Raw genomic sequence first — 10943 nt, 5'->3', positions numbered from 1 at the left:
CCTGGCCCTTTACAGAAAAGGCTGGTCAAGCCTATGCTCAAGGGAGGCGAGGAGGTAAGGGGCCACATGCCCTGGCCTTGGGGGCCAGGCCAAGTTGGCCTCTCTGCTTCACGACTTGCTAGCTGGACACCTGGACGTGTCCCTGAACTTCTCGGCATGAGCTGCCCTGATGCGACTATGAAGACAGCCTCCTGCACCGGGGAGTCTCACAGGACATGAGTGCAACTGACCCCTGGCACCCAGGAAGCACAGGCAAGTGTATGCTGCTGGGACCCTGAAGGAGGTCAGGGACCCACCCCCACCCACCGTGTGCTGCACCGTGAGCCGTCTAAGGGCGACTCTGGCTCTTTACGGGGACACTCTCAGCTGCCCTCCTGAGTGGTCTCAGCGAGGATCAGTGGGCCCAGAGTGCCTGCATGTCTACGGAGGCTCAGCTCTGCCTGCCCTCAAGAGCCAACTGAGCAAAAACCACAAATAAAAACTCTGAGGCAGAGACCTGGTCCAGGGAACCAGGTTTGTGGAGCTCCTGGCTTGTTCACGCAGGGAGCCTGTAGACTTCACCCCAAGGCATAGGGCAGCATTACAGAACTCTCGTGTGTGCTGGCCTGAGGAGTTGGGTGTTATACTTGGACACATTTTACAGCCGAGGAGACTAAGGCAATGAAAGCGAAGGTCCCCAACTCACCTGAGACAGGATCTGCTGAGAATATGCCTCCATTTCCTCCTCATACCTGGAGAAGCTGTCCTGAAGAGGGCAGAGGTCCTCAGAAGGCAGGGCTGGGGTTGGGGGAACAATTCGGGATTCAGCCCCACCTCAGTATCTCCACGCTCCCGAGTCCATGCCCATCCCCAAAGGAGAGGGTGGCCAATGCCAGCTGAGGACCACCCCTTGGGGAGTGAGGGGCAGGGAGGCGGGGCTCTGAACACGTGTTCTCCCTGTTCAAGGCTCTGAGGTCAGCTGAGGTGGCCGAGCCAGCTTTCGGAGAGGGCCAGTCTGCCTGGGTCCGGGTCTGGGCTACCCCAGGCTCAAGGTAAATGCCTTGAGACACGTGCTGGGGTGTCTGAACCATGAGCCCAAAGATACACAGCAGTCCCTCAACACTCAAATAAAGGAGGGACCAGTTTTTCCTCTTATTTCAAGATACTAAATAGGGAGAAGTGGAGGCAGTGTCAAAACAATTAATCGTACAATTTTTAAAAATCCCAATGAAACATCAGTTGGTTTCTAAAAATGGAGGTGGGGGATGGGGGCAAGGAGGATATGAAAATCACCAGGAGGACAGCTAAGGGCACGCTGAGAGGCGGGTATCATCCTTCTGGAGCTGCTGGGTGCTGCCCCACTGCCCGTGGGCCACACCTATTATCCCCTGCTTTACTTAACACTGTCGTTGCTTCCCATACTCTGCCCATCTAGTATCTTGGCTGTAGTCATGTGACAGTCCCACTGAGACAGCCAGGCAAAAATCCTCCTGCATCTTGCCCCAAACCCTTCCCTATGTTTGACTCCCTCTCACCCTGCCTGTACCAAAAGCACACCCATGCCATGCACACACACAGATGTTCACCACACCTAAGAAGGCCGCTGAAGACTCTATATGATGCTAGCTTGTTCTGACATTCCCGTCCATCCACAGGCAATCTCCTACCACCCGTGTCCATTTCCACCCTCTGATCCTCTTCTTCCTAGTCTGGAGACACCCCAGGGTGAGGGCTGGGAACACCTCTCCTCCGCAGCCAGACTGCCTGCTTGCAAAGTCCTAGTTCCACCAGGACTCATCTGTAGACATCCGGGGGAAGAGCAGGGCCTGCCTTGTGGTGCTGCTGTGATGATTATGTGAGCTGCATTTACAGTTGCTTAACAATGTGCTGACACACAGTAGGGGCACAGCAGATTTAATTATATTGGTTATAGTTGGACATAAAACTCCCCTTCTTTTCCTCATGCTGGACCCAGGAGGGGGCTGGTCTGGCAAGGGTCCCTCTTTCTAGAGGCCTCTCTTTCTCCTTCCTTTTCTAGTTTCCTCTTTCCCTGCCTGTGAGGGGGTGGGGTTTCAAGGGCTGCCCCAGGCTTTATGTCCAGCCTAGACCTCCCTCCCAGGTTCCCTGCCACTGCCATTCCCTCCTCCACATCCAGCCATGCCTCTAAAGACTTCATGAAGTAAAATTCATATTTTATGGCAAGACAAGAAAACTTTAAACATAAACTTTTTCTCTGCTTGTTTGGGTCTCTTCCCTCCCATTTAGTGTGTATACTGTATCTGCATTAACCCTATCTCCTTAGGAGACAAACTTCCTTCTTTGTAAGGGGTCACAGTGACCCACTACTGGCTTTGTACTGCAGCTCTGGATTACATAAACTGTCAATTCATCAAGTGATATATGACCCTTTGTCTCAAAAAGGTATATAACTGTGCTTTGACCTCTAGGGTGGAACAGTCCTCAGAGCTTTCTGAAAGACTATTTCCTGAGTTATAATCCTCAGGTTCGCTTGAATAAAATGTTCCATTTCTCGGCTTTCCTGGTGGCACAGTGGTTAAGAATCCGCCTGCCACTGCAGGGGACACCGGTTCGAGCCCTGGTCCAGGAAGATCCCACATGCCGTGGAGCAACTAAGCCCGTGCGTGCTCCACAACTACCGAACCTGCGCTCTAGAGCCCGCGAACCACAACTACTGAGCCTGCGTGCCACAACTACTGAAGCCCATACACCTAGAGCCTGTGCTCTGCAACAAGAAAAGCCATCCCAGTGAGAAGCCCACGCACCGCAACGAAGAGTGGCCCCCGCTCGCTGCAACCAGAGAAAGCCCGCGCGCAGCAACGAAGACCCAGTGCAGCGAAAAATAAATAAATACAACAAATAATTTTTTTTTTAAAGTTCCATTCCTTTCTTAGATCAACCATGGATTAACTCTATCATTGACAAGACTCCTGGACTCAACACAGCTGAGAGTGACCACGGATTCCTCATCTCTTGCACTGCGGCCTCCATCCTGGCTCCTCACTAGACATGGAAAGTCAGAGTCCTCCTCATTCTTTCTACTCCCTTGGCACTATCCCTTGCACTGAGTTATCCACCGCCTGATGCGTCTACTTACTGAGGCTCTGTAATACAAACCCCAGCCCTCACGCACAAGGGAATTTGTGTCCCTGCTCTCCACGCCACTAGTCCTGCTCACCAATACAGCCCCTTCTCACACCGAGCCCTTAACTTGGGGCATCACCAAACACAACCAACACAGGCCCCCAACACCCTGGTCCGGAGTTTGCCCGATGCCATTTGCTCTGCCAGGACTACCCCTAATTCTTTGTTCATCTGGACAACATACGCTTTCTCTTCAAGTTGAATTCAAAGTCCGCGTACCAGTGGAAGAAAACGTGTCCATGTTCTGGGGCTGGGGTGGCCTCGGGGGTACAGCTGACCCCCAAGCGGGTTCCCGGGCCAGGCTCACCTGCGCGCGCGGGTAATGGCGACACTTCCGGTGGGTGGCGGAAGTGCGCGCGCTCGGCGCAACGAACTACAAGTCCCAGAAGGCCGCGGGCTAGCGGCCGTTTTTCTCGCTTCGGTGGTAGTTTTTCCAGCTGCTGCTGCGGCCGTTGCTCCGGGCGGCGGCAGCAGCGGCAGCGTCGAGACCTTTGGTGTCTGGGCGTCGGCGACCCAACTTTTTATCTCTTACAACAGCTCGGGTTGTGGCTGAGAATGTTGCTCCCCTTTAGCTCTGCCCCTCGGCCCCGAGTTAATGGACGACTCTGATTCTCCTCGTGGGCGTCTGCGACACAGGTCGAGGGCGCGACGTTCGTGTCTGAACCGTGCACGGCTTCGTGCTTTCCTCGTGGGCCTTTGCAACGGCCGGAAGTGAAGGGAGACCACCTGATAAGGAGCACAGAAGATGTTTTTTCAGAGCCCGCTAGAGCAGGCAAGTCCACCACAGTCTTCGCGTTTGGCAAAGGCTCAAAGGCCGGCACAGGAGGGGGAAAGCTTGACAGCAACAAACAGAAATGGCCTCAGGTGTGTCCTGAGTGTGGAGTATGGAAGTTGGAGGCCGGCTAACTAGTAGTGGGTCATCCTATGTGATTGCTCAGGGGAGCTTATCTGGCTTTCTCCCGTGGGTCGTAAGTGGGACAGGGGCAAAAAATAGGGAAGCTGGCAGTTAGTGACCAAGTCCTGTTTTGGGCCTGTTGCTACAGAGATTGTGGGTCAGAGAGTTCTGTTATATGTGGTCTGGCCATTGTTTGTGGGGCCAAGACCCACAGACCTGCTAACCTGCCCTGGCTCTTCAGGGAGGGAGAGACCACAGGAAACCTTCCCAGGCCTGCCTTCTGGTGGGAACCACTCTGGCTCTACTTGAACCTCAGGCATTGTTAAGCTCCTGGATTGTGCTCTTGTGTCTGGGTTGCTCCTGTGACCAGTCTTCCTTGCCTTGACTCTCCTGGAGTTGACCTTCTTGGTTGCTTTACCCAAAGCCATCGCTTCTTATTTGCACACTTCATACTTGCTCACATGACCCTGCAATTTGTATATTCTTCCAGAATGTCTGGAACCTAACTTCCCAAAGGAGAGTCTTGATGGAGTGGTCTCATGCCTCTTGCCCTGCGATTGAATTAGTCAAGGGCATTCTGGCCAAGGAGAAATGACAAGTCTGCTGGGGGCTTCTGGGGCAGTTTCCCTCTCTCTTAAAAATGGACATAAGACACTAGTGTGTCCCCTTATGTTGCCTCTGGACAGTGTTGTCTGCATGCAATGTATAGAAAAGTACTGCCATGCCAGCACCATGAGGAAACCAGCCCAAGAGGCAAAGTCAACATGCTGAGAATGGCAGAGCAGAAAGATGGAAAGAACCAGAATAAGTAATGGGATCCTCCCGGAGTCACTGAATCAATATTGCCTATGCCCACCTTGGGACTTTTCATTATGGTAAAATAGATGACCTTGTTTGTTTTTATCACAGAAAATTACAAACATACAAGAGTAAAGAGAATAGTATGATGAAACCCCATGCTTCCTCTACGCACTATTCAGCTGCATTTACTGTCAGCATTCTGCTTTTTAAATTTAATCTATCCCTACCTGCTCTCAGCCACTGCTGGATGATTTTGAAGCAAATCCCAGACACATCATCTCACGCATAAATGCCTAAGAACATATCTCTAAAAGATAATGATTTTTTCCAGAATAGACAAATCCATAGAGAAAGTAAATTAGTGGTTACCTAGAGCTGGAGGAGTTTTAGAGGCAATGTGAGTGACTGCTAAATAGATATCTGTGTCTTTTGGGGGTGATGAAAATGTTCTAAAATTGTAAAACTCTTGAGTATACTAAAAACCATTGCATAACACAGTTTAAGTGGGTGAATTGTACAGTTTAAGTGGGTGAATTTTATGTGAATGATGTCTCAATAAAGCTGTTAATAATCAGTACATAAGATTACCAATATCTATCAGAAAAAAGATAGTACAGGGCTTCCCTGGTGGCGCAGTGGTTGAGAATCTGCCTGCTAATACAGGGGACACGGGTTCGAGCCCTGGTCTGGGAAGATCCCACATGACGCGGAGCAACCAAGCCCGTGAGCCACAACTACTGAGCCTGCGCGTCTGGAGCCTGTGCTCCACAACAAGAGAGGCCGCGATAGTGAGAGGCCCGCGCACCGCGATGAAGAGTGGCCCCCGCTTGCCACAACTAGAGAAAGCCCTTGCACAGAAACGAAGACCCAACACAGCCAAAAATAAATAAATAAATAAATAAATAAAAAAGATAGTACACCTGAAACTAACACAACATTGTAAATCAACTATACTCCAAAAATTTTCTTTAAATAAATAAATAAAAGGTTATAAAAAAGAAAAAAGAGCTAATGATGGCACAACTTCCTGGGATGTTTGAGCGATTGAAAAAAAAAAGATATCATGGGAAAAAAATGAGTTTAAATATATAACTACAAAATCATTAACACACCTAAAGATATTAGCAATAATCCCTTAATGTCAAATATCCAGTGTTTAAATTACCCCAAATTGTGTCTTTTTAAAAAATTTTTTGTTTATTCAAATTGAGATCTGAAAAATGTTCACACCTTGCATTTTGGTTAATGTGTGCTTAAATCTTATAGTTTATGGATTTCCTCCACAAATGCTTTTTCCTTTTATTTCCATTTATTTGTTTTTTTTGTTTTTTTTTAAATAAATAAATTCATTTATTTATTTATTTTTGGCTGTGTTGGGTCTTCGTTTCTGTGCGAGGGCTTTCTCCAGTTGCGGTGAGCGGGGGCCACTCTTCATCGCGGTGCGCGGGCCTCTCACTGTCGCGGCCTCTCTTGTTGCGGAGCACAGGCTCCAGACGCGCAGGCTCAGTAGTTGTGGCTCACGGGCTTAGTTGCTCCGCGGCATGTGGGATCTTCCCAGACCAGGGCTCGAACCCGTGTCCCCTGCATTGGCAGGCAGATTCTCAACCACTGCGCTACCAGGGAAGCCCCATTTATTTGCTGAAACCAGGTAAATTTTTCCTGTGAATTTTTACTACATTTTGGATTTTTTTTTTTTATAACAATGATTTTAATTAAAGTAAAATACTAACTTGAATACTTTTTATTGAAACATTCTATTAAAATAAACATCATGTCCAAATACTTCCCAGAAATGAAATGGCCCTACTCTGATGAATGGGGAAGTCTATAATCTTTGATATACATAATACTTTAGAATATTCAAGGTTAAATGATATCCTTATGGTGTCATTTCTCTTTCCCTTGTTTTTCCTGTAAACTGGTAGTTGGATCTAGAGGCTTAATTAGATTCAAATTTGTATGTATATTTGACAGTCTTTCATAGGTGGTGCACGTTTCCTTTTGCATCATATCAGAAGGTACATGATATCTGGCGCGCTTCTTTGATGTTTATTTTGATCATTCAGGTGTTGACAGCCTGATCCGTCTATTACAAAGTTCTCCAACATTTTTCACAGGATGGGTTCTAGCAGTCATTGATGATCGTCGCCTTACACCCATTATTTCATTAGGAGTTACAAAATAGTGGTTTTCTAATTATATCATTCTTTCTGTGTCTACTTGCTGGAATTCTTCCATAAGGAAAAATTTTCCTTTACCAACTTTTTTGGTTTCCCTAAGATGTACAGGAGAGAGAGGATAAATGCTTCATTCTTGCCCTTTGCTTTGAAAAAACTGAGATGTGTTAGCATCCTTCAAAGGTGGCCAGTGAGTGTGTTTTATATACATGGATTTTAAACATGTTCTCTGTGTTTTAACCTATTTCAGTGAACAATTTGATGCTTCAATTAACCAAACTTTGGCCAAGATCAGCTCCTTCAGTCTGGCTCCTGTGTCCTTTTGACATGACCTCAGTAGCCTTTGATAGCTTATTTACTTTCCTGTCTGAGAAGATGTTACAGGCTCATTCTGTAAATTTCTAGTCCCAGCCTTGGCATTGGCCATTTTGCTGAGGAACCCTGGTTCTTTTTAATGGGAAATGTGTTTTAGAGACCACAATCTGGGTACTAGTAGTACTCATTGCTACTATGGTAGTTATTGTTAAAAACCTCTTCAGTGGACATTTAAAAATTGGGATATATATATATATATATATTTAAAGAGAAACATTTTAGATTTATCCTGATATTTCTATATCAAATTTAGTGTGACAGGGCTTTAATTATTTATTTTATGCTTTGATCTTTTTTTTTAAAGCTGAAAATCTTGGCTCCCAATTACATCAGCAGAATTACTTAGTTGCTTTGTGTTTCAAATTACCTTCAATCTTATTACTGACAGTTCAAGAGTTATTTGCAGTTCTTTTTGTCCTTAGGATCTATCTCTACAGTGAAATTGCTGTGTTTTAAAGTTAATGGAAATAATTATTCATGTGATAAGCTTTTCACTGAACACTTTCAATTTTTAGAGATCACTTAAAACTTAACTAATTTCTAATTATGCAAAGCACTCTCATGGTTCCAAAATGAAAACTACAAAAGCAAAATTACACTTAGAGAAGCCTAGCCTCTTTGGCTGCTCCTCCCTCTATCCCTGCCCTCTCCCACTGGTAACATTTATATTAATTTTGGATTATCCTCCCATTTTAAAAAGTATCTAAGCAAATACATTCTGCATGTGTATCCCACACTCTTCCTGGGGTAAAATATTCCATACCACACATAGTGCTCTGATGTACTTCGTTGCTTATACCTAATGATTTGGTGGGTGATCACTCTCTGCCAGCTGCTAGGGCACCATTGTGTTGCAGGACCACAGTTCCTTCCACCAGCCCCCAACTGATGACATGTAGGCTGTACTGAGTGTTTTACTATTACAAACAGTGCTGCAATGGATACTCCTGTGCCTACGTCATTTTGCATTTTTGACAGTGTATATTTGGAATAGATCTCTAGAAGTGGGATTGCTGGGTCAAAGGTAAATGTGTTTTTAATTTTGCCCAATTCCTGTCCTTTGGGGTTATACCTTTTGCATCCCACTAACAATGTATGGTAGGACCTGTTCCCCACCGTCTCATCAGCTGGGTATGGCACCAAACTTTTGAATCTTTGCCAATCTGATAGGTAAAAAATGGTATTTCAATACAGTTCTAATTTGTGTTTCTCTAATGAGTGAGAATTTCTCTAGTTATGAGCATCTTTTAATATGTTTAAGAACTATTACATTTCTTGTTCTGTGAACTGTTCATATTTTAGCCATTTTTTTTTGTTGTTGGTCTTTTACTCTAGCTTTGGAAGTTCCTTATTAGCAATATTAACCTTGCAAATTGCAATTTTTCACAGTTTGTAATCTTTTTATGTTGCTAATAGTGTTGTTGGGTTTTTTTTTCATGCAAATGGTTATTTTTACACCATCAAATTTATCAGTATTTTCCTTTATTGCTTCGGGATTTTGATTCATGGGTAGGAAATATTCTCAAGGTTTGCAGACATTCACCCATGTTTCTCCTAGTACTTGTAAAGCTTCATATTTTACATTTAAATCTTTGATCCACTCAGAATTCATCCTAGTGTAAGGTGTGAGGAATGAATTTCATTTTATCTTTTGCCACAGGTAGACTAAGTAGTTTAGCAAAATTGTCTACTTTTTCCTCACTCTTTGAGGTGCTCCTTTTATCATACACTAACTTTCCATATGTAATTGAGTCTATTTCTGGATTTTCTTTTCTGTTGAATATGTCTATCTACTCATGTGCCAATACTACAACTTTAAAATTATAGATGCTTCACAATACAGTTTACTATTGAGTAGTGCTGGTCCTCCCTCATTGCCTTTTTTTTCAGGGTGTTTCTGGTTTTTCTCTATTATTATTTAGTGCTTATAAATTGTCAAGTGTTGAAAGAGGAGCTAGTAATAATAGTAATAACAATAGTAATAGATTAAGGGCTTAATGACTACTAGCCTGGTAAAGCGCATGTGTGTATTGACTCAGTTCTTTTAGCAACCCTATAAGATAGACTCTATATGAACTTCCCCTTGGAACAGATAGGAAAGCTGAGGCACAGAGAGGTTAAGTAACTAACTCGAAGGGCACAGCTGGTAAGACGCAAAGCCCAGATTTGAACCGAGGCCATCTTGCTGCAGAGCTTGTGTTTTTTGTTTGTTTGTCTGTTTTCAAATATCTGCCAGTTTTAGACCAGACTGACTTGGAAATCCCAGATTCCCTCAACTCCTGGTTTGGTCTAAGCCATGTCTCCTCTTCTCTGGAAGATGAATTTCCTCATTATTACTGGGGGAGCCCTCAAAGTTGGGGTGTAAAAGCTGAGTGTTGGTGCCACTGTCAGGAACCACTCTGCCTCACGTGGATGAGGGAATATTGCAGGCGGAAGAGGCCCAGCACCCCACCCAGGACCACATGGAACACTGCTGACCAGCTCACCTTCCATCAGCTGGGCCCCCGCAGGCTTGGGTGGGCTCCTAGTTCCAGGAACAAAACATTGCCCCATTGGGCAGCCCCTCACAAAACTCCAGGGGGTGCCACTCCCACGCACTGCTCACACATCCCTTTCCGTCCCATTTTGTGGGTGTTTAGCTTTTCAAACCAGCTTTTCTTTCTCTTGGTGTCGTGAAAGGAAAGGAATTCCTGCCTTTGGCTGTTCTCAGCGAGAAGACAGCAGGGATATTCTCTGCCACTAGAGCTGCAACAGCTACGCTGCTGTATCAGGGGATCACCTTGCAGAGGTAAGGAGACTTGTCAGCCACCTGGACTATAGGAGCTGTTGCTATCCCCTGTGTGAGTAAATGTTAACCTCTAAGTAAAGTCTCTAATTCTGATTGATTGTCTTATCACCAATGTGGCCCTGATGATATACTTCTGAGAACGCTGACCCTGCTACCCAGCCCTGTATTCCAGGGAAACAGCAGCAGTAGAAGAAGCCTCTCTACCTTGCGCTCCTGGAAACATCTTACTGCAAAGAACCACCCTTCCACACTTGACTTAGATAGGACTTGCAGATAACCCCCTTGTTCATCTAGGATAAGACCAGACACTTTTCCATTCTTTGTCTCACACATGATTAACTGAGCTGTTTGTCCCATTGGTCAGTTGGAACTTTTGTTGACCAAGTTTTAGTTAATCTTCTGTCCTTCCCACAGGACCGTGAACTTTGACATCAGCCTGGGCCAGCGTCATGTTGATCAGCCTCTCCCCTCCTTAACAACTCCTCCAGAAAATCAGCTGACAAACAAAACAAAATTTAAAAAAAATTGTTTGATCAACTGCCCAATGCCTGTTCCTTCTAGCATCCCTGTAAGAGCAAAGCCTTTTTCTGCCTGACCTTTGAGACGCAGATCTTGTGGTCAGAGCTATTTTCATTTGACACCTGCAAGATCACGAGAGTTCCCTTTGTTAAAGCCCCAGAAGACGGTGGTTGCCACAAGCCCCATGCCTGGGGTGGAATTACAGGCTTCTGCTAGATGTTCTATTTATTTATTTATTTGGCTGCAC

General features: G+C 45.5%; 1 long non-coding RNA gene across 1 annotated transcript; it reads left to right on the top strand.

The window, feature by feature from the left end:
• The first annotated feature begins 3561 nt into the window (after positions 1 to 3561).
• LOC137752600 (uncharacterized) lies at positions 3562 to 10730 on the top strand. Its single transcript, XR_011071213.1, has 3 exons — positions 3562 to 3913; positions 10069 to 10177; positions 10592 to 10730. It is a non-coding gene; the product is annotated as an uncharacterized lncRNA (long non-coding RNA).
• The last annotated feature ends 213 nt before the right edge of the window (positions 10731 to 10943 follow it).

The sequence above is a fragment of the Eschrichtius robustus genome, chromosome 19 (genome assembly GCF_028021215.1).
Source record: "Eschrichtius robustus isolate mEscRob2 chromosome 19, mEscRob2.pri, whole genome shotgun sequence".
In the NCBI taxonomy this organism is placed as follows: Eukaryota; Metazoa; Chordata; class Mammalia; order Artiodactyla; family Eschrichtiidae; genus Eschrichtius; species Eschrichtius robustus.
This window is presented reverse-complemented; position numbering and strand designations above follow the sequence as displayed.